General features: G+C 40.2%; 1 long non-coding RNA gene across 5 annotated transcripts; it reads right to left on the bottom strand.

Moving 5' to 3' along the window:
- Positions 1 to 2544: 2544 nt before the first annotated feature.
- Positions 2545 to 26363, bottom strand: LOC149916185 (uncharacterized). Of its 5 annotated transcripts, none has more exons than XR_016470662.1 (6): positions 26286 to 26363; positions 18688 to 19239; positions 18362 to 18444; positions 8195 to 8341; positions 3936 to 4212; positions 2545 to 3800 (listed from the first exon to the last, which is right to left on the bottom strand). It is a non-coding gene; the product is annotated as an uncharacterized LOC149916185 (long non-coding RNA). The 5 variants fall into 5 exon arrangements; XR_016470664.1 differs by lacking the exon at positions 18362 to 18444 and adding an exon at positions 11588 to 11731; XR_016470660.1 differs by having other exon boundaries at positions 18362 to 19239.
- Positions 26364 to 26424: the final 61 nt, after the last annotated feature.

Raw genomic sequence — 26424 nt, 5'->3', positions numbered from 1 at the left:
AACAAATACTTTGGGAAAAGTCATGATTAGAATTTGAAATCTCTCTTGGCCACATTCAATATACAAGCACACTCACCTTGCTGGGTCCTGCTGTAGATTTCCTCCTCCAAACCCCACATTTTACACCTAGAAAGAATGATTAATCAGCACCAGGTGAATATGGAGCTCTACAGGGAACATACAGCGCAGTCACACCTGCAATGAATGCTGAAATCATCTGTCATTGACTACAGCTCTTCAATATGAACCGTTTCCAGGTGGGGAGAGCCAGCAGTCACCACGTCCCATGCTGCAGAAGCCTTGGGATCCTGGCAGCTTGGCTGGATTCTCATTTTCCTTATTGTGTTCCCCACAGCTCCAGCTTCTCCAGCCTTCTATTCCTTGTGCTGACTTTGCTTTGCTGTGTATAACTCTGCCACGAGGAGATGCTAAGGGCCTGGCTCAGCCTAATGTTTTGAAGCCACTAACACAGCCCCAAGTTTCATTCATTCATTACCAAAGGAAACAACATGCCAGGTTAACAAGGAGACAGAACCACTGTTGCAGGACAAATTATTTTGTATTCTGAGCACCGACAAATAAATGAGTGAAATGTGAGCAGACAATTATTCATAGGAATTTAGCTGGCAGGCAATGTTAACACGGGCTACTATCCCCTATATTACTAATGCTATATTAATTGCATGCATACAGCCAATAAAGTGATTCATTACCCTTTGTTGTTCCAGATATATTGTGTATAAAGAGCCCGTTATTGGAATGCCCATTGCCAGGCATCTCAGACTGAGTACTTGACTAGAAGAATGACATAATGCATCTTTATGCTCTCTAAGGAAGACACAGTGGGGCAAACTGTTCATAACCTCCTTGAATTTTCTGAGAAAAGACTTACAGATAGTTGCTTGGAAGGCGTGGGGAGATGGAGGCACGTGTCCCTGACTCACAAACCAGCAGGTGGAGATGCAGGTTCTTTCCCCTTCAGATGAAGGTGTGGATGATCCAAGCGTCACTTAGAATCATAGAATCATTTGGAACTGGGCTTTACAAGGGTTCAGTCTGCTTTGGAGAAGGCAGAAGTGTAGTGCAGTGCTTCCAAGTGGTACAGCAAAGACTCTTAACAACCTTTTATACATTTGCAACAGTACTGCTGTTGCAGTCTGCTAAAATAAACCTGATTCCTATATAAAGAAGCAGATAATTTGGAGGAGAGAGCTTTGCCTGTAACTAAGTGAACTGTTATTTTCACTGCAAACTCCAAATCCACTCTTAAGTATCTGCCTGGTGTTTCTGTAGTAAATCTTCATTCTGAGGACAGAGCTTTCACTTTGGGCATCACTTACTCTTTTTCTCACCACTTTCAGAAGAAGATGGAAATCTTCCTATAGCAACCTCTTAGAAAAGTCAGAAACAAGTGGCTCATTCTCGATAGTATCATCCATCAGTTCTCAGAGGCAGGCTTACTAAGGAAAGGGACTGCAACACTTAGTCTGCCAAAGTTCTGCAGTTTGTCTCATACAAGATACGGAGGGATGGCAAAAGCAGAGAGCTGTCCTTCAAGTGCCCTTGCCCAGACAAAGTGAACAGCTTGAGTTCCTATCATTAGCAGGCAGAACACCTCGGCAGGAGGCACGCCGCTTGAAACCCAGAGAATTCTGCATGATTACAGCTAAGCAATTCCTCAAAAATCAAGCTGGAAGTTGTCCTGAGGGAATTTTTCTATGAAAAACTGTTTACACTAAGGTTAGCATGCATTAACAGAGTCTGAGTAGGAAAAAAAAAATGTTATTTGGAGATCAACAGGGAGTTTCAGCTCTCAGAGAGAGAAAGGATTGAGGACACACATCCTCACCACAAGGACGAAGATGTGTTCTTCACCTCCGGGTGCAGTGAGCAGCACCTCCAGCTCCGAGGTGAGGGTGAGCACACTCTCACAGCATCACATAAATACACAATTACTCACAGCATGCTTCTTCCAGGCTGGGAAAGTCTATTTGTCACACAACGCCAGCCTACTTGAAAGCTTTTCTTTTAAACAGGAATTGGAACTGCAAGACCATAACTATGCAACATTAAGGCTTTTCTGGTTTTAGAATGATAGAAAAAAAGCTAGAATAAACCTTGAGAAGTCAGTTAATCCTGCAGCCTGTCCCTGATGCTCTCATATCTGACAGACTAGTCTGACAGTTCCAGCAGATGCTCAGTGAAATTTCAGTGAGGTTTTGTGATTCTGGAGCACTCCCACTGGACTCTCCTGTGTGGCTGATCCAAAGATGATGTTCAACCTGTCATCCTTTGGGCTTTGGCTGATGCATACAAAGGTGGAAAACTAAACAGGAGAACAGGTCAGGCAGGTCAATATTTGTATTGAAAACAAGGCCTCTGTGTATTTTGGTAGGAGGAATTCCTACAGATTATACTTTATCATAAAATAAACATACATCATTTAATTCTTCAGAATTTCTACACAAATATCACTAGAATACTTAAACAGAACCCTAAAAGATTTTTACTTTATAAATAGCAGCCCCACTTAACTGTTACAACCGTTTGTCAAATCCAAGTCTTAGGGCAATTTTAACTGATCAGATTTATACTGTTCTCATGCATAGAACTGAATCATCAGTCGGTTGGCAAAAACCTTACTAACAGACAGAGGAACTACTTTTGTAGGTTCAAAGACAGAAATATCTTTGTTTCTGAGCAGGTATCTTAGACCTGGTGCTACGTTTTGATCGCAGGAGCTTATTACAGCTCAAGAGTTTTGCCTCAGTTAAAAAATTATTCACTGCTGTTTTAAGAGCCCCGGAAAGCTGGCTGACATGGAAAACACACAAATCTTGTAAGCACAAGCCATTGCTTTGATTTGATTGCTTTTCAAGTATAGTTGTTGGAACTGAATCACTTCTGAAGGGATCACACCAGGGAGCACCCACAGGCCAGACCCAGCCTAGCCCCTGAGTTTTGGTTAGGTTCAGAGCCACACTTCCTCATCTCTGCCGTTAGCAAGATAGTTCAGCAGCCTCCAAATGACAGCCTACAAACCTGCAGGAATCTGAGCCTCATGATGACAGCAAGAGCAATCCCTTGATTTTTTTTCTGTTCCAAAGAGCGGGAACAGATTTATTGCCTGAAGGGAAGGAGTGAAGGAACACTAAAACATTTACAACTGTCAAACCTAAGGCCCATGGGATAGCAAACCTTCCAGGTTACATTAAAAAAAAGCAAATCTCATTCATTTTCCCCTTTAGATAGGTGTACACAGCCTTGAAAACACGCAGGACTGCGCTATTTAATTCATTAGCTCAATGCTTGTTTGAGTTAAGAATCAATCTCCATTTACTGCAGGGTTCTGGGCCATCAGGTGGATCCTGTATTCCCTTCCTCTCACTGATCTGTCGTGCCCTGTGTTTCTTTACAAGTGTAGCTGGGAAGCATTCAGGTAAGTGGGATCTTGCAGTAAACTCTGAGCTGTTTGTGGATGGTTAAAAGCATATATACAACAGTGAAAGATCCTAAAAACTGAAAAATATGTGATTTGGATAAAGATATTTTCTATAAAATCTGCTGAATAGTAATTTAGAATGACACAAAATCATACAGGAAAGTGGTTGGAATACTGAGTTTTCAAAATAGCTCACGTGAGTGTAACGTACTGCTGATGCTGTTGCTGCCCATCACTTATCATCAGTGTTCAGCTCCAACCAGAACACATGGCAGGACTTGGACTTAGCTGAGGGAGTGGAGCAGGCAGCAGAGAGCAGGAGGATATATCAATACAGGTAGGAGATCATTTCATGTTCCTGTGGGATTTACAGAAACACATCAACCTGATTCAGCAGATGGCACTCTACCCTCTATAATGAAGCAATGTTTCAGCATAGTGTTAAAGGAAGAACTACTGGGTTCTGGATGAGAAGTACAACAGAGATCCTTACACCTTGTAGTCATTAGATGCTCAGACACCGTGGCACTGAGTGCTGCTGCTGGGCCACAACAGATGGCAGGACTCAGGGTGCTTTCAGCTTCAGGCTTGACAGCCCAAGGGCCCAGCTGTGGACTAGATATTGACATTCTGCCTCCCAAAATTGCTGTGAAGCTGAAATTGGGCATAATAGCATCGTTCATTTCCTGTCCTAAACTCCCTGGTCATTTCAGAGCCACTTCCCAGTTCAGCAGTGAGTTGTATTTCAGCTGGCGTTGCATGATTTCTGCCTGTGTAAGTAAAACACTTGGGTTAATCCACTGGGGATGTAGAGACACCTCAGACAGCAAAGATGCTTTGCTTAGGCTTAGGGAATTCACAAGTTACAGTAATTAAGCAAGAAAGTTCATAGTCCATCCATTTTTCTTAGCCAGTCTCTTTCATGGCCTGCTTCCTTTCCTTCAGCTCTGTCTTTGCTAAGGATAGGCATTTTTTAATCTCAGTTTAAAAGAGATATATGAACACGTTCCACTAGCAGCACCTTTGTGGACTGTTACAATATGGGGTCAGACAACAACCAGATTCTCCAAGGCATTGAAACTGGACAGATTAGTCTCCTTTACTTCTTATCCCAAGTCACTGCTAATTGCAGTATTTCTGCCCAGCCCATGGGCATAAAACCATGCAGGCATACATATTCTGAGTACATATTGCAAAACTGAATGCAAACAGGTCCACATTCTAAAGGTATTTTACTTACTGCATGCCCTGTACCTGAAATTTAGAAATGGGTCAGATTCCTAGAAAAGAAATAGTGTTGGTGACCAAATAGGTAATGGCATTTCTGTATTACTTTCTCCTACAAAAGTAGATGTAAAAGGTTTAAACTTCTTTTCAAGCAAAGCAAGAATCTGTAGCATCTGTGTTTTCTTTGTAAAGTTCTTTTTCTTCTTTTTTTATTACCCCAGCAGAAACTCAGAAACAACTCACCTCAGTGAGGAAGAATTGGAATAAACACACACGAGGTGTGAAGAAATAAATCTATTTGCTCCTGAGGGCTGACATCATGCATGAGAAGGGATGGATGGATCCTTCCTGGTACCCTTCTCTTGCTCCAGCTCAGGTTATTAAAACCCATGACTCTAGGGATGGTGAGGCAGGAAATCCAGAGAAGCTACAGATCATATCACTGTCTCACTTGTGAAGGAAAATAACTTTCTTTATATTTGCTTGAATTTCAAACTCCATCTTGACAAATGCAAGATAAGCACAATTTTGGACTACAGTGAAAGTGAAATTTATGTTGTGCCTCTACGCCTTCACTGTTCCACTCTCAGAAGAGAATATGTAGTCAAGAGAGGTGTCGTTTCACCCATAATGCTGGTCCCATTTCCCCCAGCAAGAAGAGGAAAGAATGACAGATTCAGCATTCTTCTGGTAATTTATCCCTGCTCCTCAGTGCTTTGGTGTGAAAGACTCACAAAACCCATAAGCCTCCACTGCAGTTTTGAACAGTGATATCAAAATGAGCTCATTCTGCCATGATTCTTCTCATGACACTTTCCATGGTTTTTCCAGATCAGCAACTTTCTAATAGCAGCAGAAAAGGAAAGAGTAGCTCCATAAAACAGCATTAAACAAGGAGGCTCATTGGTAATTAAAGTGGGAATGGAGGTAAAGGAATATTGGGTAAAGCCTGCTGGAATGCCTCTTTGGGATATTTCAAACAGTTTTTTGAAATAACATTTCTGTCTTCCTGGAGCTAATTATGCATTTGCTGCACACTAAGCAGAAGGCTAAATTAATTGAAAGAACAATGGTAATTTGTTGCAGGTTGGAAGGAGGCCACAAATTCTTGTTTCCCTTGTGGGAGAAGAACTGATGACCTATCCTAAGTTTGTCATCTGCAAAAGAAGAGATGCAGGACCAGAACGTACAGCCCACCCAGCCCATCATGCAGCACTATTACCCTCCAGCCTCCTCTTCCTCCCTAGCTGTGCCAGGCACTGTGACTACCAACTGGGTAGCAGCAGGTGGAAAGTCTCTCTGCCTCTCTTTCCAACCCCCTTCCATTCTTTCACCATCTGCCAGTAGACTGCTTCAGTAAGAGCTGCCAAATTCAACACGTCAATATTAATCATGAAAGTCACAATGGAGTATTTTTGAGGCCCATACTCACATTCTGCCTGTCAAATAGATCATCTCCTTTGTGCTGGTTCTTCACAAACATCTGGAGATTTTTAAACATCTTATTAAAACAGAACAGATCATCAGCAGCTGGAGCATTTCAGAGATGAATGGGCTGTATGCCAGGAAATATGGTACTTGCCAAAAAGCAGGTGGCAACTATACTTCTACAAGACTGCTGACGTTCCGACTGTATATATTGATTTGGACAGGCTACATCACGTGGGACAGGTATTGAATACCTACCTCCTTTCCCTAGGTTGTCAAAAGTTGCAAGTAAAACACACGCTCTCAGACTTCCAGAATGTCTGCTTAAATACAAAGCAATTCAGTAGCTCCTTTTTATTTTTTATTTTTTCCTGATGAAAAAAGATATGATCAAAAGAATCTGCTGAACATTTGCAGAAAATCAATTTCTCTAAGGTGCAAGAGAGCTTATACTGCCAGACTTGGAAGCCATTCAAAAACATACTTTACAGTTTGAGGTGTTAGTGCTTTTTTGACAAAACATACACATGCGGTTGGTGTCTTTAAACACAGTTTTGTTCCCTTGTGAGAAGGATTTAATTGGCTTCAAAGAAGAAATCACTGTTTTACATAGTACAATCTTTCACTTAATGCCCAAGAATCCATGTCATGTATTTAAATTACAAGTAAAATACTTACTAATGAGCTCATGTTTTGCAAACACCCATAGAAATATTTGAACTTCACCAATTTCCTTTTAAATAGGACGTGGTCTAAAGAGAAGGAGGTAGCTTTCTTGGCTAAGAACAGTGTTGATGAAAGAACATGGCTGTTAAGCAGAATGGTAGCCCTTCATTTTACTCCCAACATTTCCCTCTAATTCACTGTTTAACTTCAGCAAAGACACTTAACCTCTACGTGCCTTAGTTCACCCGTCTGTAAAACAGCAGATAAGTCACCTAATTCACAGGGATGTTATGGAGATTAATTAACTAACGTCTGGAAAATGTCTCAAGATCCTTCTGTGAAAGGCATTATAAGGGCAAAGGATAGTAGTATAGCCATATGCAAAGGTTTTTATCACTTGGCACAAGGCAGTTTAGTTTTACCCTGTTTCCCTCTGCAGCATCACTGAGTATTTTTACAGAGACCGTCGGCTAATAGCAGGCTCACACAGCTCTGCAGAGTACCATTATCTTAAGTCAAAGGACATGTGCTTTCACCCTAAATAAAACTGTATTTAGTCAGCACCTGATACTGCTTCAAGATGCCCAGTGAGGTCAGAGCCCTGGCAGGCTCAGTGCTGTACACAGAGTCCTTGAAAAAAAGCCCTTGAATATGTAAGAAAGCTGCATCTATTTAGCAGATGAGATCTTAAGCTAATTTAATTGAACTGACAAATGTGCGACGTGGGCTGTCTTTAATGGCAGTCAATTTTCATGGCCAGCTCCAGGTAGGAGCAAAACAAGCAGTTGCCTTGAGCAGCAGACTGCTGTGAAGAATAAAACGGCTGTGGGCTTCCTGCCAGCTTCACCTGTGCTGGACCTCTGGGAAGTCTGACTGATCAGTGTTCCTTCCTGCCAAAACAAGAGTTGCAATGGGCTGAGGGTGAGTTAGTGATCCTTCCTACTCCCAAAACCAGTGGTGGTGGGCTTCCATTGCAGCCTTCACAGATGCAAATCTCTGCCATGATTGTTGGTGCATCTCTTGACATGAAGTCAGACCTTACATTAGTTCAGCTTTGCAGTACCAACACTATTTGCTCTTTGATGCTTGCCTCATGAACTGGGAAGAAGGAGAGGAAAAAAATAAATAAGGAGGAACAGAGTAGGGACAAAGTGGAGAATTGATGTTCCCAGCAATAAGAGCCAGAAATAATTCCCAGAGATCCTCAATCCCACATCTAGATAGTCCCTAATAAGCATTAGGGACTTGGGATTTGTTTTCATCTACCAGATTTTCCACCAACTCATACATATGATCTGATAGAGCCTTTACCCAGGAAACAGCATCATGCTACATCATCTTCTTTACTGTGCAGTGCATGCAGCTTGACAAGCTCCACTCCCCCTCCACTTGTTGCCTGCTCTTAGAGTCAACTTTAAAATAGAAAAGTACCTGTCACAACCAAGTTGCCTTCAATTGCAGCACAGCACATAGCAATAACGTTTTGTATTTGGAAGAGAGCTGGAAAAATTTGTTTTGAAGTAGCTGTTTATCTTCTTGTGCTATTCTTATTCACAGCTTCCTCTTCAAGCAGCAGACCTCGAAGGGCAGGGGAACAGGGAGAAAGAAAGGTTTGGTCACAATTTAGAGTCATTTGTTTCTGTCAGAATATATATGAGCTAAATCTCAAGTCTGGGCAAGCCTTAATAACTATCATATTTAAAGTTCAGCTTTACAGGGGATGACTTTGTTGCCCAAGGGGATAAGAAATAGAATACAGAACAGTTCACCTTTCAAATGCCCATTCATACCCAATGCAGCAAGGAAAGGCCGGCTCTGGCCTTTCAGAGACATACATGATATGAATTTAGCAGTCTCTAGCTAATCCCATTGGACTAAATGACTGCTAATTGGTGTCCTTGATGGATAAAGTCACTTAGAAGGTCACTAGAAAAGCCAAAAGTAGTAGGTTTACCACTGGTCCTGTACTGAAAAGATGGGAAATCTCTGCATTCTCCTAATAAACTGACCCATCCAAACAATATTTAATGTTCTTACACATACTTTATCTTTACAAGGAATATCTGATTCAAGAGAATGCACCCTACTGAGACAGTACTCTAAAAATGACAAAACGTGTGGGCAGATGGGCTTCCTGCAGAATGAAGTGAATTATGGACCATAAAAACAAATGAAATTTCTGCTACCCCTCCATTGGGTGCCACAGGTCATGAATGGAAATGTCCTCACAGAAAACTCAGAACAGCTTGAGCAAAGTATTTTTTGTAACTGCAGACCGCTAAGAAATCAACAATAATGTGCCAAGCACCTCTTGGGAAAATGGCCACGAGCAGACATGCCTCCCATCATTGCCCTCAAGACCAGAGCTTCCCTGTCCAGGATTACATGTCTGATATGAAGAGGTTTCACCCACCAGCCTTGTTGGCAGTCCCTTGGAACACAAAATCTTACTAAAAACAAGGTTGAGAGAGTGGGGGGAAGAGAGATTTGGTAAGAAAATAAAAGCAAGAGGATTTTCCCCTAACCACCGTGGCCAGGGAAGACATATCCCTCCAGCACTAAAAGCTGATGCCTCTTCTCCAGCTCTCAATTTGTTTTGGCAAAAAGACTAACATGAAAAGGTCTGGCATCCTGCATTACGACTTTCTCTCTCTCCTGGTGTTCCCAGGGGAACTGGGAATCCAGGGGAACTGGGGACCCAGGGGAACTGGGGACCCAGGGGATCTCTTTTGCATCTCCCCATCTCTTCACGTAGAATCTGGGACTTTGTGAGGAGCTCTATGATACGATGTGTATAGTATTAGTGTGAGTCAACAGTGAGAAGTACACGAGCATGAAAAATAACGTAGGGGAATATATTTCCTTATTTTTTTAAAAATGATCTCGTAATTTGTTTTAAATTCTGTAAGTTGAAGCTGAGGCCAATTTTCAGTTGGTAACACCAGGTTTACATAGACAAGAGAAAGAAACAGCTCTAAAATTAGACTGAGTAATCTCAGATTTAAAAGCATTGCAAATGCTGGTCTTGTAAACACAGTCATCAAGAGAAATACAAGCATGCTTGCCATGTAATTGCATATTCAAAAATAATACAGAGAGAGTATTTTGCAAAGAAATGCAAATTTAGCATTCATGAGAGTTCCAGTCTGGACAGCCCAGAGAATGAAATTGCCTTGCTGACTCATAAGGAGACAGAGCAATAAGCAGATCAGCCTCCACTCAGTTCTGCTCATGGAGGAAAAAAATCAGAGCAAACAGCCCCCAGTTATACCCCCTCTATCCTTTTGCTGCACAGTCACAGGTAGTGGATCTGTAAGAATACAAGTCCATGGACGTTTTGTCTCAAGAGCTGGCTTGTCACCAAAAGACAGAAACTGCTTGCTGTCCTCGTTTCATTTCCTTAGACCACCAAGCATCACAGCACTTGGCAAAATCCTTGCTGTGCCTCTCTGACTTCTGGAAATACCACATTTTTTTCCAAATCCTTTTCTCCTTGAATAAACTGGGAGATTTCAAAATAAAGGTGTGGAAATAACCCTCAGGGGCTTTGGTGTGGGCCAAATACAAACTCTTCCAGTGACCTAAACCCAGGCACTGCTATTGCTGTGTGCTCAACCTTCTGACCCAAATACTGCTAGATTTAATCATCTTCAGTTTTGAACGATTACATCTAATGTTGGGCCCTACAGAACTGCTACTACATACTGAATAGAGGCAGAAGTTACTATCCACAGCCTCAACATCTCAAAAGCACATCTGCTAAAATAAACCCAAATACCCCAGTTTCAAACCTCTGCTCACGACTTGCAGACAGGTCTAAGAACAGCACAAAGCTACCAGATTGTGTTGCGTGTGCTTACTGAGCACATATTCAGGGTTCAGATTGGACTGGCTTAAAAAACAATGGACATAAAACCCAGTATGTGGTGTAAATAATAAATCTGCAACTCTTGCAGCACATTAAAACACAGACGTTCTTCAAATCAAGTCTGAAACTCTGCTATAATGAAATGATATTGAACAGTACATTATACTGCTTAAAATATCCCCAGATACTGGGTGTACCAGTTATTGTACCTTTAATCTGCAAGAACCTTTTCACTGAGGCTTAAATAGTTTCCATATCAAGAGCATAATACAAATCCTATCTGGTAAACTTCAGCATTTGCATTCCTTTTTAATACATGACCTCATTTACAGCATGTAAAACCCAAAGCAAGATCTACTGAACAATATTTTCCATGTTAAACTCAAGGACTATTCTTCCAGAGTGATTCTTGTGAAAAACCAGTTTATCAAGGGAAGCTTCAAAGAGGGATGGATGCATTTCATTCTCACTGCTTTTATTCAGATGCTTTGGTGGTGGCACTTTTAGTGAGAGATGGAAGGGTGGTGGGAGAAAGCAGTATGTTTTGAAAAAGCACTTTGAAAATACTTCAGTGGGCACTTTCTAATGTGATTCATGTGATAAGATCACTTGCAACTCCTCTGCAACTGTGTCAGAATAAGGAGGGATAATTGCAGAAATCGAGGTCCCCAAATGTTACCAAAAGGAATTCTCCATTTCACTTCCCCTGTGCTTGTAGTAGTGCCCAAAGACTTTCAAAAAGCTGCCCTGAGAGCCCGCTGTGCTGGGTTCTCTGGACTTACTCCAGAAGACACAAATCTGTCAGGCTCAGGCTAATTTGGCCTTGCTATTACAACGTGCAGTATCAGTGTGTTAACAGTGGGTGCACAGAGATTGTACTGGTATGGATGCGAGCCAACCATCTTTTTGAACAGAAGAGCAAGGCTGTATAGCTGGGAGATGTTAGCAAAACCTACCAAGATTAGTCAGTGTATGAAGAAGAGACATCTTTCTGCTTCTGATAGTGGTTACTGCATCCAGCTATGACAGAGCTGCCCAGGGAGCTCAGCAACATCACCCTGAAGGCTCCTCCTTCAGACAAACAAGCCCAGCTTCCCATCCTGCCATACAGATAACCAAGACAAAATTTATGAGTGATGTTCTGTTGGTGCATTTGCTTTTCAGCAACAACGAGCGTGGTTGCATCCTGGCACGGATCAAACGTAGCACCTATTAGATGCATTCCCTCTGAGGATTAATCATCAATATAGGGCTGGAAGAGAACCCCAGAGGTCATTCAGCCTGTCTTTCTGCCTAAGGCAGGCTAAGCTACACAAACTGTTCTTGACAGAAGTTCCTCTAATCTGTTCTCGAAAGCCTCTAAGAAGAAGGACTTCACCACCCCCATGGAAATCTCCAAAATGCTTAACCATCTTTGTAGTTCCAAAGTTTCTCCTACTAAGGAAAATCAGCCCTGGTTTAAGTGACTTGTGAAATAGCAAAACAGTACAAAATGAGGTCAAAGAGACCTTTTTGTTTCTGTCTTGCACATTTCATAGCTTCACCCCCCCCCCCCCCTTTTTTTTAGCCAGAGCCAGTCCTGATTGAGTTCACATTCAGACAGAGCCCTGCATCTGGTCTGCCCAAGTCCTCAGACAAGTAATGGGATCATTGTTGATGAACTTCTTAACAGTAGTGACTTTCTTTCAGATTGTAATGAAAAAAAAAAACTGATAGAAGCTTGAAGTAGAGGGCATCTACGAAATTAGTTTCAATTTTCACATAATCTCACTGTAAATTGGACCCTTTTCACATATAAACACTTCCATGGTTTTCTTTCATGCCTGTTTTTGCTGTGGCATAAGCAAAGGAAAATATTGATTCAGAACAGATTATTTTGGCAATCATGCTTGTATGCACCCAGCTTTTAAAGAGAGGTTTTTCATAAGGTTTAACTTGACCTGAACCAGCATTGCTTCCACCCACAAATCTCTCCCAAATCTCAAGTCAATGATTTAATCTCATAGAGGACCAAACAGAGATCAAAGACCTAAAGACAAGTTCTTCAGGAGTTCAGAATATTTCAGAGGGAATTGACCTCTGATCAAGATATATTGATTTTAAGGCTCAGCAAGCGGCTCAGAAGAATAAAACTGAGGACTGGAGTGACTGAACAAGAGCTCAGGAAAAGGAACTAACTGCAAGGATACAATGAGTAGCAGGATCATGCAGGTAGCTGCCCAAAGCCAGCCATGAAATACACAGAACTCTGACGATCCTCCCAGAGCACTGCAACTAGTGAACAGGTCAAAGAGCCATGTCTGTGAAGGCAAGTGAAAACAGTCTGCAGAAAACTTTTGCACTGGCTAAATAGAACATGACAGCAAGTCTTCCCCCAAGCATGGGTTTACAAGCTTTCACTTCTGTACAGTAGTCTTCCCCTTCAAGCTGAATTTAACTCAACTGCAGCACTCCCAGAAATGGAGACAAAACATCCAGAAGATGGTGCTCTTGGGTAAAGCACAACTGCTGGATATAAAATAAAAAAGGTTTAAGATAATATTGGCTCTCATGGCATTGTAGGACTCCTGCACGTTTGTTCTTAATTCACAGAGGCAGCCTATGCAATGATCACCAAGGAGAACAGCATAAGGAGGCAGAAAAATTCATGTAAATAGCACAGTGCCATTGAGGAAATCCTCCCCCCCCTCCTATGCCTTTGCGAGGACATACACACAAACCATCAAACAGCAAAAATAAACAAGCTCAACAGAAGTTTGATCAAGATCTGTTCACAATCAGGGCACTATTTGGAGCCTTCCTCTAAAAGGCAGTACAGAAAATACGCCAGAAATTGCAGAGGGAAGGAGAAACAGCTAAAAAATGACAAACGTGACATTATAATTTTTTTCAAGAGTACTTATCAGAGGCTCTGATGAGCACAGAGTATCACCTCTGATTTCCCCACAGATATGGGGTACTTCCACTGAACCAGGGGGGAAAAAACAGCAGCATTGTGAAGCCTCATTTGTTGTATCATTTAGCCAGCACACCTTTTATAATTGCATCTATCAAATAAACATTTTTTTTCAAGGAGCCAAGTACCTTACATAAAATAAATGTGACAATTTCAAACAGAGATTGAAGTGGCATTATTTTCTCTGCCAAGGAAATCTACTTCTCTTACCTTTGAATACAACAGAACAACCACTGCACTGTAACTTTTTCTTTCTTTTCCTTCTTAAGGAATAACCTTGCACCCTCTGAAAGTAAAACACTTCCACAAAAATAAAGGAAAACCAGACCAGCAAGCTCAGAAACCTCTATTCCCTAAACTGAGAGTCAATTAGTTATAATCAATTAAATAAAATTAAGGAAAACAAAGTCACATGGGCTTGGGAAGGGAAAAATGATAAATGAATTACCATTGTAGTCACTTGGGGAAAAAATGTCACCATCAAGGAGAAAAAAAAAAATGGAAGCAATTAAAAAAGTATAAAACGTTCCTTATTGCAGGGAGACTAGGGAGCGTGCCAGCCCCCCCCCAGGGTTTTCATCAACTCTTTTCAATTCATTTCATTTTTCTGTCTGTGACAACAGTTTCTGTTGGGCTTGGAAGCGTCCGAAGCCATGGGCCCAGGAGCCCTGCAGCCTGCCCTACTTTGCAAAAGCCCACCTGTAGCTGCTGAGACTCGGGCTGTCACAGCCCAGCTGCTTACAGCTGTCTGCAACCCAAATGGCTTGTCCCCATTACGTGGTAAGAATGCCCTCCATGGACAAAGGACAATCTTACAGTATTCACTGTAGTGCAGACTTGAGAAAGTGGATTTCCACAGCCAGGAGCCTGACTAATTAGAATGCTCTACTCGCTGCATTTACCAGACTTCAGAGAAGACCCAGAGAGAAAGGATTTCAGATGAGGCACGCAGGTTACAGTAAAAAAACAAAACAAAACCTCACAACTTCATGAAAGTCCAAATTGTCCAGATATCTTCTTGATGATACCTTCAAAGTGTGCACTGATCTAAACTCAGACAAATCTGGCATGTCTCGTGCTAACACATCTCACTTTTAACACAGATGGAACTTCCAAGACACACTGCCAAAAAGAATGTCAATGAATACCAGCCTTGGTGGTAGCTTTCAAAAATCAATATAATCAGCACAGTGTACTATTCACAGCTTAGAAATTGCTGTCACAGTGGCTAACTTCAGAGCCCTATCAGTTCCAGAAGCCTTGTTAAAGCTGCCTGTGAAGCTTGCTGGACTCAGTTTTGTCAAAAGGCATTTTGCCTGCAGCTCAGCACGGGCACACTGTTCAACATCTGCCCAGAAACTCCTCACACTGCAGCTGCAGAAGAGAAGGAAAACATGCTGACACAATTTCGAGAGCTAAGGTAGAAACAGAATTGAAGTGTTTGGAAATAAACTTTTTTCTTCCTACTCAAAGAAGTACTCCTAGAGGCCATGGATTTTCAAATCTTCAAACAGAAACAAAAGGCAGAAAAATAAAGCAATCAGGTACTGCTTCCTACTTTAGCAGTTCATATTAATACCACAGGCTTTCAGACATCTAGAAGCACGTGAAGGCTGAAACATGTTATTTTCCAGCACAGGACAACCCCACGCTGCCCACAAGGCACAGATCCTTTCAAGACAAATTCACATCATTATTAACCAACTAATTTCGTCTGTCGCCTAGCAGGTAATTAGGCAATGATCTCAGCACCTACTTTCTCTGAGCTCAAATATTATTTCAGGATTCCTGTGCTGGGTGCCTTGGATCTGAATTTGGCCATATTTCATAATCTTCCTATATCCCGCTTCTCCAAAAATATCTCAGTTTCCAAAGAATTTAAATAAATCAATTCTTAGTATAGCTCCCTTGATTTCAGCTGAGTTATACCCTAGAGTTTCAAACGTGTCAACACATTCTTAATATTTGGAAGAATGAGGTGTTGTTCTTCCTCCAGACAATCCCATAAAACCAGAGTTCCATCATGATCATTAGCTGTGAAATGTCATTTATTAAAGTACTTTTCCTCTGTTGTATAGTCTCTCTTACCGCTGTTGAGATCTCCAGAAATGAAACTACCACCTAAACAAGATGGAATAGTACTACTGCAAATCTACTGAAGGGGAAGTAGTCACAAATATTAAAGGATTTGCCTAGGACAGTTGAAGGAACCTCTTATTAGGGCTGGGAAATATGAATAAGGAAATATGGAGGCCCTTCCATTCTTCATTCAGCACTTTATTTTTGGGATCACTGTCATCTTTCTCAGATGTTAGTTTCAATAGCCTGGAAAGACAACATCTAATTGACTTGGGTGGTGTTATCTTCTCTGATTCAGCCCTGTAGCTCCTACAGACAAGCTGAATCATCTCATCTCTATGGACAAAGGAAGCTCCTGCTTTTCCAACAAGAATGCTTGCCTCCCACTAGTAACTTCTAGTTTCAGTCTTCCCAAACGATTTCAGTAATTTTAAACCACAGAGATTAAAGCATTTTATTCTCAAGATTGTCCCTTCATAGCATAGCTGTGAAAGTGAAGAAATATTACATCTGTTGTTGTCAAGTTTATGATGCCAAAACACCAAACTGCTACAGCTTTAAGCTTTACTGGATAACTTAGTATTTTGTGCTGAAAGAGATAAGGCATTCAGAAAATACCTAGTATGACAGAAAATAAGTCTTTGGTTTCAAAGGCTCTCTCAACTATCAAACTCCCCACCAAATCTCATTCTAGAAACCACTCATTCAGTTTTTCCAGCAAACCAAATCACATCTACAACCACAGTACAAGCATCATGTAGACATGTAGTCACCCAGGAGTTATTCAGTTTTTCAGTCTATATTGGAAACTTAGCTGCAGATTATAAACTAAGCAGCTGGACTATTTATATTCAACAGTGATGTTAGAATATCATATCAAGATGAGATGAGTGGGGCCAATTTTTAACCTGATGCCAAGTTATGAGCTTTACATACAGAAAATGTCTCTCATACAACCTTGCTAGAAAACTGAGAGCCATGCTTCTCATTTTCACTTTTCTCATCTCAATTCTGCACTATCTACTGCACATCATCACATAAATACCTACTGGGAATTTTCTCATATATAACTGCCCGAACTTTCTCAATTTTTTTTTTTTTTTCTGGAATATTTGTTGCATTCAGAAAGGGAACCACATGGGTGCAATTTGCTCAGATTCTTCTGCACCTATTATCTCGCGTTACATCACAGACATTAGTGAGAGACTTAATTCAAATGCTTTCAAACACCAGCTGTCAATGCTAAGAATACTAAATCAGACAAAAAAACAGATCTTGCTAGAACTTTACCACCCTCTTCCCACGTTATCCTCTCACCATGAGCTCACAGATTTATGGCAAGATAGTTCCATTTAAAGACCAACCTGACAGTGTACATCACCCTGGGCATGTCACTTTATTTCCCTTAGCTAAGTTAATTTCTGAAGTGTCTCACGTGAGGCTCTTTACAATGGCAATGTCTGGTGTAAAAATCAATGTCTACAGGGAACATTCACCACTCCCAGAAAAGAGGGATATCAAGACAAGGCATCACTTACGTGGATGTTATTCTGTTGGAAAGGTATCAGAGACTTAGATGAAGCACAGTACTTTTCTATGATTATGTAAATTACTCTTATTACAACCACTGGATATATTTAAATAAATGACACTGAATTTTCAGAAACTCTCCTCTTTCAGGTGTAATTTTGCATGCACAATAAACCGAGGACTTCAGAGAAGCACTTTAAGCATCCAAATATCAGACTTTGCCTACAAATTGTTCAGACAGTTATTTTAATACTGTAATTTGTCATTAAAATTACTTTAGTAGGCAAGACTGTGTGCAAGGAGGCACTAAATAATTAAGACCACCAAGCTGGAGCCTACGGCACCATTTTAAAATCTTTTATCTAATACCTAAATTTGGCAAGCGTAGGGAAAAAGCACTTAAGGAGAATGCACGTAGACAACCAGCACATAAGCCTCCCATTGCACCATACAATCTAGTTTCACTTATTGCTGAAGATTATTTTTGAATGCTCCGATTCTAAAGTTATCAGAATTGGCTATTGTAAGTAGTTGATGCTGCTTGGCTTTTCAAAGCCTCATCAAGTTTTTAAAAACACAGATGGCTGTTCTACAATAAAAGAGAATTCACCTGCAGTGATGCATTTACACCAGAATAATCAGGTTGTAACAAGAGGAAGAACAAGGCATATATTCAATACGGAAAGTTATATCTACGAACTCTGGTGCTGACAGGATAAACAGGTGCTATGCTGAAAATGTGAAGCCTCATTAATGCATCATTTAATAAAATGCACCATTATCTTATCTTCCAGATCTCTTTACATCTTCCATAAAAATTTGTTTTTCTAAGTTAACCATCTCAACCCAATGATGTGATAGATCTCAAATCTCAGAAATGGTTCTGACTACAGCAGTTGACAACATAAAACGCCATACAAAAGAAATACTAAAACCTTTATGTATGTGATTAAGGCTACTCAGAAAGCTCCATCTTATAGCCATGGAAATAAAAAGCTTCTTGCTGCTTCAAAATGTTGCTCTGGCAGCATTTTAGCTCAAAAATGTTGTAGGAAAAACAAGAGACGAAAAGCCTCCAATAATCCTCCGTGCACAAAAACCATTAAACACAACAAATTTCACAATGTCAAATCAGTAGCCTGCAGCTTTTTTGCAGGCTCAATACCTGCAGAGGGGAAGTTGTCCAAACCAACAGAGAATGATATGAGAGGGACACAAAAACCTTGCAGAACCAATGCAGGAGGAATCCTGGAGAAAAAGAAAATGAGAGGTAGTGGGGCAGGGGGAGATCAAACCACCATTGGGAAAGTCATTTCTCTGTGGCCAGGAGAAGTCTTTTTTGAATCAGCCTGCTGACAAAAACTGTCTTCTCAGAGACAGAGGAGACCTTTTCAGAGAAGTTGGGCAGTGTGGTCTCTAGCTGTGTGTGGGCACAGAGAGAACTTCACCATCTGAGCATGAAGAGGGAAAAGATGACTGGTTTGCTCTTACCGAGAGTTGTTTCCCAGGAACAGATCATCTACTCAAAAAGTGAATTGCAGTTTATAACCTTAGCTTTCCCCACTGCCTTAGGTTAGATTAAGCTTCTGAATGTCTCAGACATTCTTAAGCCCTGTAGAGCTTAAGAACTCTGAGTTCTGTGATGCAACTATCCCTAACAATTTCAGATCTTCAAACAGGAATTCTCCCAAGAAACGTTCACCTTTTACAATTTCCATGAAATCTTTGTGTCAGGACAATCAGTAATTTTACGTAGCTATAATCTGATTTCACAAAGCTTAGATTTAATTGCCTGGTGTAACATTCAAACTTTCAATTTGTTTGAGACCAGCTCCATTTCCTACAGAGCTGCAAGACGTGAACGTGACCTGCTGCTCCTCAGCTGGCTCTTGCTTTGTGCTCCAAATCCCCTGGGATGGGCCTTGGGCTCCTCTGCTGCACACAGTAATTGTCATGGAACACAATCAGGAAATCTCCAAGAGGTGTAAAGTCTTCCTCTGAGTCTCGAGGAGCTCTGTGAGATACAGCCCACTTAGGGTCCACCTAGGGAAACAAACAGATCTGAAACCTGTCTTCTTCAAGGCTTTGTAATTTCAAAACCAAATTCAGGCTTGTGTTTGAGTGATTCAAAGGCATCATCTATATCCAGTGAATCAAGTGAAATGTTGTGACTCGTAACATTTTAATGCTTCATGCTGGTAAGAAGTGACAAGAGGGGTATAGACAGTCTAAAGCAGCAATGGGAGCAGCAGATATATCTGTTGCATCTCTCACTATCAACAGTAATTACTTCTTCATGGGACTTCATTTACCTACGTTACTTGCACAGACTCACCTGGATACTCTGATTTCTGATAATATGACTTGAACTTACATTGCAGCCTTTTCTATTGTAAAGCCATCCATTTGACTTTTTTCTCCCTTCCCAACCACCAATTTTCACAGAAGTTGTTAATAGAAACTATCATTGATGCCACTCTATCTCTGTCAAATTTCGTTGAAAATAGCTTAATAGGTTCAAAAGTTATTAGAGAAACAAAGAAGAGACCATGTTCATAAATCTTGTTTCTTTATCAAACCAAGGAGATGACATGCTGTATTCAAATACGAAAATCCTGTCTTAGAAATTGAGTATTTTACCTGTTGATAATAATGATCAATGATAACATTTCAAGTTCCTTTCAGTCCATCTCCTTGAGAAGATGGATCTTATTGCTAAAGTTATAATGTTAATCTGTGCTGTCCCAATAATCTCTTAGAGAGCAGCTTCTAATTTAATGAGCTAAGAATCTTTCATTGAAATGAAGATAAATAGACAAATCAAAATGAAGAAATCTTTTGTTTAAACAGAGATCACAATCATCTAGCTGGTAAAGTGGAAAAGTCCAGGCTCTCATTACAGCTGGGCACAAATTTCTTTGAAGTCATGTCACATAGCTCCTTCTTAACACTTCACATGCTGCATTTTTACAATTAATCAGAGATTGATGTTTTGAATTATATTCTTAAAATAAAAAATGGCAAATTTCAAAATAAACATCTGTTTTACATTTCAACTTGACTATTTAAGAATGGAGGTAATGAAGCAGCCTCAGTGACAATAAATCCTTCTGTGACAGTAAAAAGTAACAGCAGCACGAACAAAACTTCAGTGCAGAGATGATAACCACAGTCAGAAAAATTATTTGGTAATGATTATTAACAATAATTAAAACAAACAGAACGGGAGATGTGAAAGCTCCCTCTGGCAGCATCTTCCTAAAGTTCATTCTTTTGTTCTATATCCTTATGTCATCTTGGATTCTATTTTTTACTTTAAATATAATCAGGGAAAATGAGAAACTAATATTCTCAAATTGCAATTATGAAATAAAGTATGCAACATTTTAGGTGCTTCATTTAGAGAACATTCCAGGTTAATTACATGATTTTTCTAATGAAGATATTTTCATGAATACTTAGGATTGTTGCATTCATCTCATTTGGTAATGAATAGATTGATACGCAGATGATTTCAGCATTTCATTAAAATAGCTGCAGAATAAATGCTGAAATTCATTCAAGTGAATTGAGAATGCTAGTTCCAATTATGCTTCTTCCCAAGTTTAATTAATAAGTTGTATTGTTACAATTAATCATAGTCAGATGATTACAAAATGTGACTTTTTATGATCTGAATGCTTTTTTAATTGCACACGGAGATATATCTACATCATTCAAGCCCACATGCAGTAAATCAAGCCGTACTTAGAACAATGTCTAAGCACTGTGTATCAACCACAGAGCTGTACAACGCAGTATCCCCACCAACTGGACCTTGTATGAATACCATTTACTAAAGGAAACCAGGAACCCTTTTCCATTTTCCATTACTTTTCTCCCTGTGCATGAAGAGGCAGAGTTTGGAGTCTCCTTGCTCCACCTGCTGCAAGTCCTGGTTCCCTGCTCCACAGCCCTGCTGCTTCCAGCCCCCTCCACAGCACAACCCCTGTCTGGCCTTCAACATTCCTTAAGAACAGCCCTTGTTACTATTTCTCCTCTCACTTTGTGTCACAGCCATAGGAGTAGCACAAGCACTTCAGATGTCAGTTTGCAGCGATACGCCTTCATTTCCTTGCACTGCAGCAGTGAAGTCTTACTGTCATTCTCAATTGAGGGCTTATTTCTAACTGTAAAAACAGCAACCTTTTCCTGACCTGCTAAGGCAGCATTTGTTTTCCTCGTTTACCTGGTCCTTCTGCAGCTTTCTACTCCTCCGTATTTTACGGTGTATTAAAATAAAATCTCCTTTTGACACTGCACTTGAAAATGACTTTTAAGGACTTCTCCCCAGTAATAAACCCAGAGCCTGAGCCAAAGGCCAGAGACGGCAGCTGAAAGATTTCCATTCCTCCATTTCAATGGGCTTCAGATCACAGCTTATGTTTACCAATAGGTTTTAAATGCTTTGGAAGTATGCTTTTGTCACAATTCTGCATAACTGAGATACTTACACAGTGAAGAAATAATGCTATAGAAATTAGAAGTAAAAGTTTCCTGATTTTTTTTTTTTCCTTTAAGCTTCTATCTTAAAGACAAATGCAATAGAAAGGTATTGGGTTTTTTTCTTCTATTCCCAATTATAGTTATGATTTTTAATAACAGCAAACCGCAGGCTGTTCTCATAGGATCAAAGATAAATTGCTTTCAGTGGGTTCTGTTTGGCTGAACACTGAAGTTCTGCTAATGTTTATATATACGCCTTTATTTGCAAAGAACGCTGAGATATCATTTCTACATCAGAATGATACTCAGTTTTCTAACAGTGTTCCTTGAAATTATGCAGTTTGCTCTTCATTTTACAACTGCCATAATTTTGAGGCTCCTGGTTCTGTCATTTCTTAAAGGATGATCTCTTAACAAACTGGTTTTTTGACACGCCACTTATTTTGGGCTGCACGTGGAAAACAGCTGAGTTGAACAACGAAGCAGAATTTACTATCTGATAATTACCTTTGTTTGAAGGCTTAGGCCATGTTAATTCCAACACCACTGATTTATCTGTGGGTGCCTTTGTACTAGATGTGATCATTATTTCTATTAAAAAAAAAAAAAACAACAACAACTGATAACAATACAGGTAATATAAAAATGTTAATGAGTGAATATAATGGACAACTTTTCATTCTGGTCAGAAAAGATTTTGGATACATATAGATATTTAAATATTTGCCTTTTTTGGTCTCAAAACTATTGAATAAGAAAGTAGCAGAGAGGCAGCCCTACAAAAGGGCTCTACCCTCATTGCTGAGAAAATAAAATTTTTGCAGCAAAAGTATTGATTATTTCATGCACAACTTTTAAGAAGAGAAAGAGAAGAATAAAACCTTTTCCCCTCTCCCCTGTGGGGACAGACATGCTTTATCTCCTTTTTATAACTGTTCACTGGTTAAGCACTTTTGGCCCACACGTCGTATCTCCTGACAACACTTCACCAACCATGATGTAACCACATTGTAAATGCTCAGCAGAAACACTGCCCAGCCAGCCCTGAGCAAAGCAGGACTTATGGGCTCACAATCCTCAAAAGTCCCTTTGGTGTCTACTGGAATCCTCATACCAGAGAAGGCAGAACCTGCTGAAGGAAGGCTTGGTTGTGTGGCACGCTTTAAGATTCTTCTCTTTTCCTTCCTCAGGAGCAAATGCTTGCTTTAAAATTGTTATTTAAGTTCCCTTATCAGACATAGCAGTTGAACACATCTAGTAGGTACCTGGTTTTGATATTTCAGACGCAGGTGTGCTGAAGACCAAACTATTTCAGGAGGACTCTGATGCATTCCAAAGAGATGAAACATTAATAAGGGTTGGGGAGGCAGGAGATGTTACACTTCCCACGACTTACACCAAGTCGTAAAATATAAGGCAGGAGCAATAAGGACTTCACTTCTAGGTGTCTATTAGGGCAGTTGGAACCAAGTGTTCTGCAGGATGTACACCACAGTCAGCCTCACCTAAGCACATTTTAGATAGATGATGTACAGATTGGCGACAACGCAAGTTCACTTCAAACGTTTTTCACTCATACGAAGGGAAGTTTAAAGCACAAAGTTTGATGGTACTGCATCATTCAAGAAATACGGTTTCTTCCTCCTAAAAGCAAGAGCAGTGCAGCAAAACCCTCATTGACTAAGATGACTGGTCTTTAATAACCACTACTCTACATTTTTTTACCTGATACTGGTGACCTAAGATGCTCAGTCATGTTCCAAAAACGTTAATCAAGACCAGGAAGCATAGCACCTTGGTCATACCCAAACGATATAAGTGGAGAATTTACTTTCTGTGGCAGTTTCTGCAGGTCATTTATGCTAAAAGGTGTTCCAAACCATTAGTGTAGTATATGAGAAGACATCTACGTTTCTGGGAAGCTCCATTATAAAAAATAATAATAAAAAGTGATCGTTTTGTGATGGCTCTCCACATTAATTGGTTGATGTGGAAAAGGATGTGCAATCAAACCACATCACTGCACTATGATTTTTTAATTAAACAATAAATTAACAGTGTGAAGATCAATACTCAATTCCATTTGAAAATGCCAGATGGGCCCAAATTCAGAAAAGGTCACACACATTGTAGATGAGCTCTCCTGAAATAATTAGTGAAAGAAAATGCAGTCTAGCCTCTTAATTTGGAGCACATTTTGAAAAATGTGAGTAATTACTTATTTTCAGTATTAGGAAATTAATACAGAGATTACTGAAAGTCTGGAAATTTTACGACAGTAGGTTGTGAGATGGATGCTACCTTTAAAGGAAAAATGTAAAGATGCTGGGCAAAACCAGCAGAAAGATGAGGTCTTTTTGTTCTGATCTCTTTTAAAAGATCTTCCAGCACAGACATGAAACGTTGAGCCCTATAAAATGCCTTCTTCTCAGAAATGAATAGGAAAAAAAAAAAAATCAAGTTCATATTTATGTATTTTTTTGCTTAAATATATAAGTGTCAGGAATTGAGTTGAATAAAGTCCACAAATGAATACCACCCATTGGGCTTCAAATGGTATCTAAAGAACAGATCTAGTTACATTTTTTTTTTTCTTTTAATAAATACTGGAATTTCAAGTGCATTTCTCTTAGATGTTGCAATGTGAGGTACACAGTATTTTACTACATGCAACAGCTAGCAGAAAAAAGTCACTCTACTGACATCAGTTTTTCTCATCTAGCTGCAAGACCAGCATTCTAACAAAGCTGAGATCCAAACTAAAGATAATTTGATCCAGAGAAACCAGAAGTAGCACTGGGAAGTTTACAAGAGATAAGAACTTACTCAAGTGTCTTCTGACCATCAAAGCAGCGTTTTATTTTGCAGTTTGGACTGATTTTTTGATTGCTTTTTGACGACAAAGCCTACCTCATCCAGAAATGGGGCAAGCAATACTAAGCCTCATAGGAGTGCTCCTTGGAAGATTAGGATCAGCCTCAGCAGCAATCTGGTGCTCTACACCAGAGAAATAGAAGCGTCCATCTCATGACACTGAAACCACACAGTGAGTTTTCCCTTGTTCAATGGTCATTTCAAACTTAATGTTCATTTCTTCAAACTCCTGAGCAAATCAGTACATTGTCCTTTTAAAGGGGGCAAAAGGGAGGGACCCAAACCACCCACCTCGAGTTCCCGCGCACGGATTCCACTTCCCTAGAAAAGAGGTTGCTGGATGATCTTTAAAGCCCCTTCCAATTCCAGCCGTTCTATGATTCTGTGATCCCTATATTAAACATTTCAGATCATAAGCTTAATTTCAGAGTCCTGCTGTCTATTTATCATATTAAGAGATTAATTTCTCTAAGCTTCTAATATATACTACTAAGTTTAGTCAGCACTAATCTCTCTTGCTGCCTTTCCCTTTTCTCCCAACTTCCCCCTGCTAAGATCTCACATTACTTAGGCCTCATGGCTTACGTTCAAGACAGAAGGTTTCATCCCAGCAAACTGTTCCCCAGCATAACTGACAGAAAGAAAGATGCCTAATTATTTTAAGCAGCTGCATTAATGGAACTATACCTCCGGATACAGGCAGCCTTCTGATGCTCAGACTAACCAGGGAGGGCTTCAGTTTACTCAAATTAAGAGCCTAGCTCAGAAGTGCTGAGCATAGATTAGCTTTGTTACTTGAGATTCATTATGATATTGATGAAGAAGATATACTCCTCAACGGAGCTTAATAAGGGTATGAAATGGAAGTGAATGTCCTGTAGAAGGTCTCATGTGTTCCAGAACCTTCCACCTCTCGAGCATCTTTCTCTTGAAATAAGCATGAGCCTGCAAACATTCACAAATAGTTCCTGCAGTTAATTAGAGATGTATCAAGCTGAAATGGCACCTCAAAATGGGTATGACTAACTTAGCAATAACTCCTTCATTAGTATCCCGGTAGCAGCAGGCTCCTAATTACATCCAATATTTTGTAGTCTATTAAGTATCTGATGCAGTGTTGAAAAAAGAGAGCACGGAAGGACGCTGAAGGCAGTGAGCAAACACACAGATGAAGCATCTATCTTTCATGAGAGCTTTTTCCCTCTTCTTCTACACAAAGCAAACTCTTCTACTACAGATTGGAAGATTGATTTCACACGGCAGCTGATGCCTTTCTTTTTTTCCTTTTCAAAATCAAAGTGCTATTAGACCAAGAAGTAGGTGCCAGTCTGTCTGACACCTTTGGCAGAATAAGTGCTCTTGCTCTCTCTTGTACCCTTTAATAGCCTGAAAAGAAAACAGCTCTCATGTGGGAGAAAATGCATGGGAAACGCATGCACTCACCTAGAAGGAACACAGACATTAGTCTTAAAAAATATGTGCAGTAATTCCTGTTCATTTAATTGTACTGATGTAACTAGGCCTTGAAGGAAAACATTTTTTTTTTTTTCTGTGCAGCTTCTTAGGTATGAAACAAACAAAGCTCTTCTTAAATGGAATTAATATTTAAGAAGAATAGAAAAAAAAAAATTTAAAAAATGGCAAGCATGGAACAACTCTCAGCATTTCAGATACGTGGAAAGCAGAACCAGACACTTCTACCAGCATCAAACCGCAAGCTTTGCCCCCACCTTCACGTGTTCCTCCAATGGCATCTAATGTCAAAAGCTGTGTTGGAAATCTCTGGATTTCTAAAGAGAACAAAAAGCATGGTGAGCTGCAGAGTGCTTGGGAAAGGGCAGAGGATCTCACTCAGACCTGTGACACCTG

This window comes from Phasianus colchicus, chromosome 13 (genome assembly GCF_987193195.1).
Source record: "Phasianus colchicus chromosome 13, bPhaCol1.hap1.1, whole genome shotgun sequence".
Lineage (NCBI taxonomy): Eukaryota > Metazoa > Chordata > Aves > Galliformes > Phasianidae > Phasianus > Phasianus colchicus.
The sequence above is the reverse complement of the archived record's forward strand: the minus strand, read 5'-3'. Positions and strand labels throughout refer to the sequence as shown.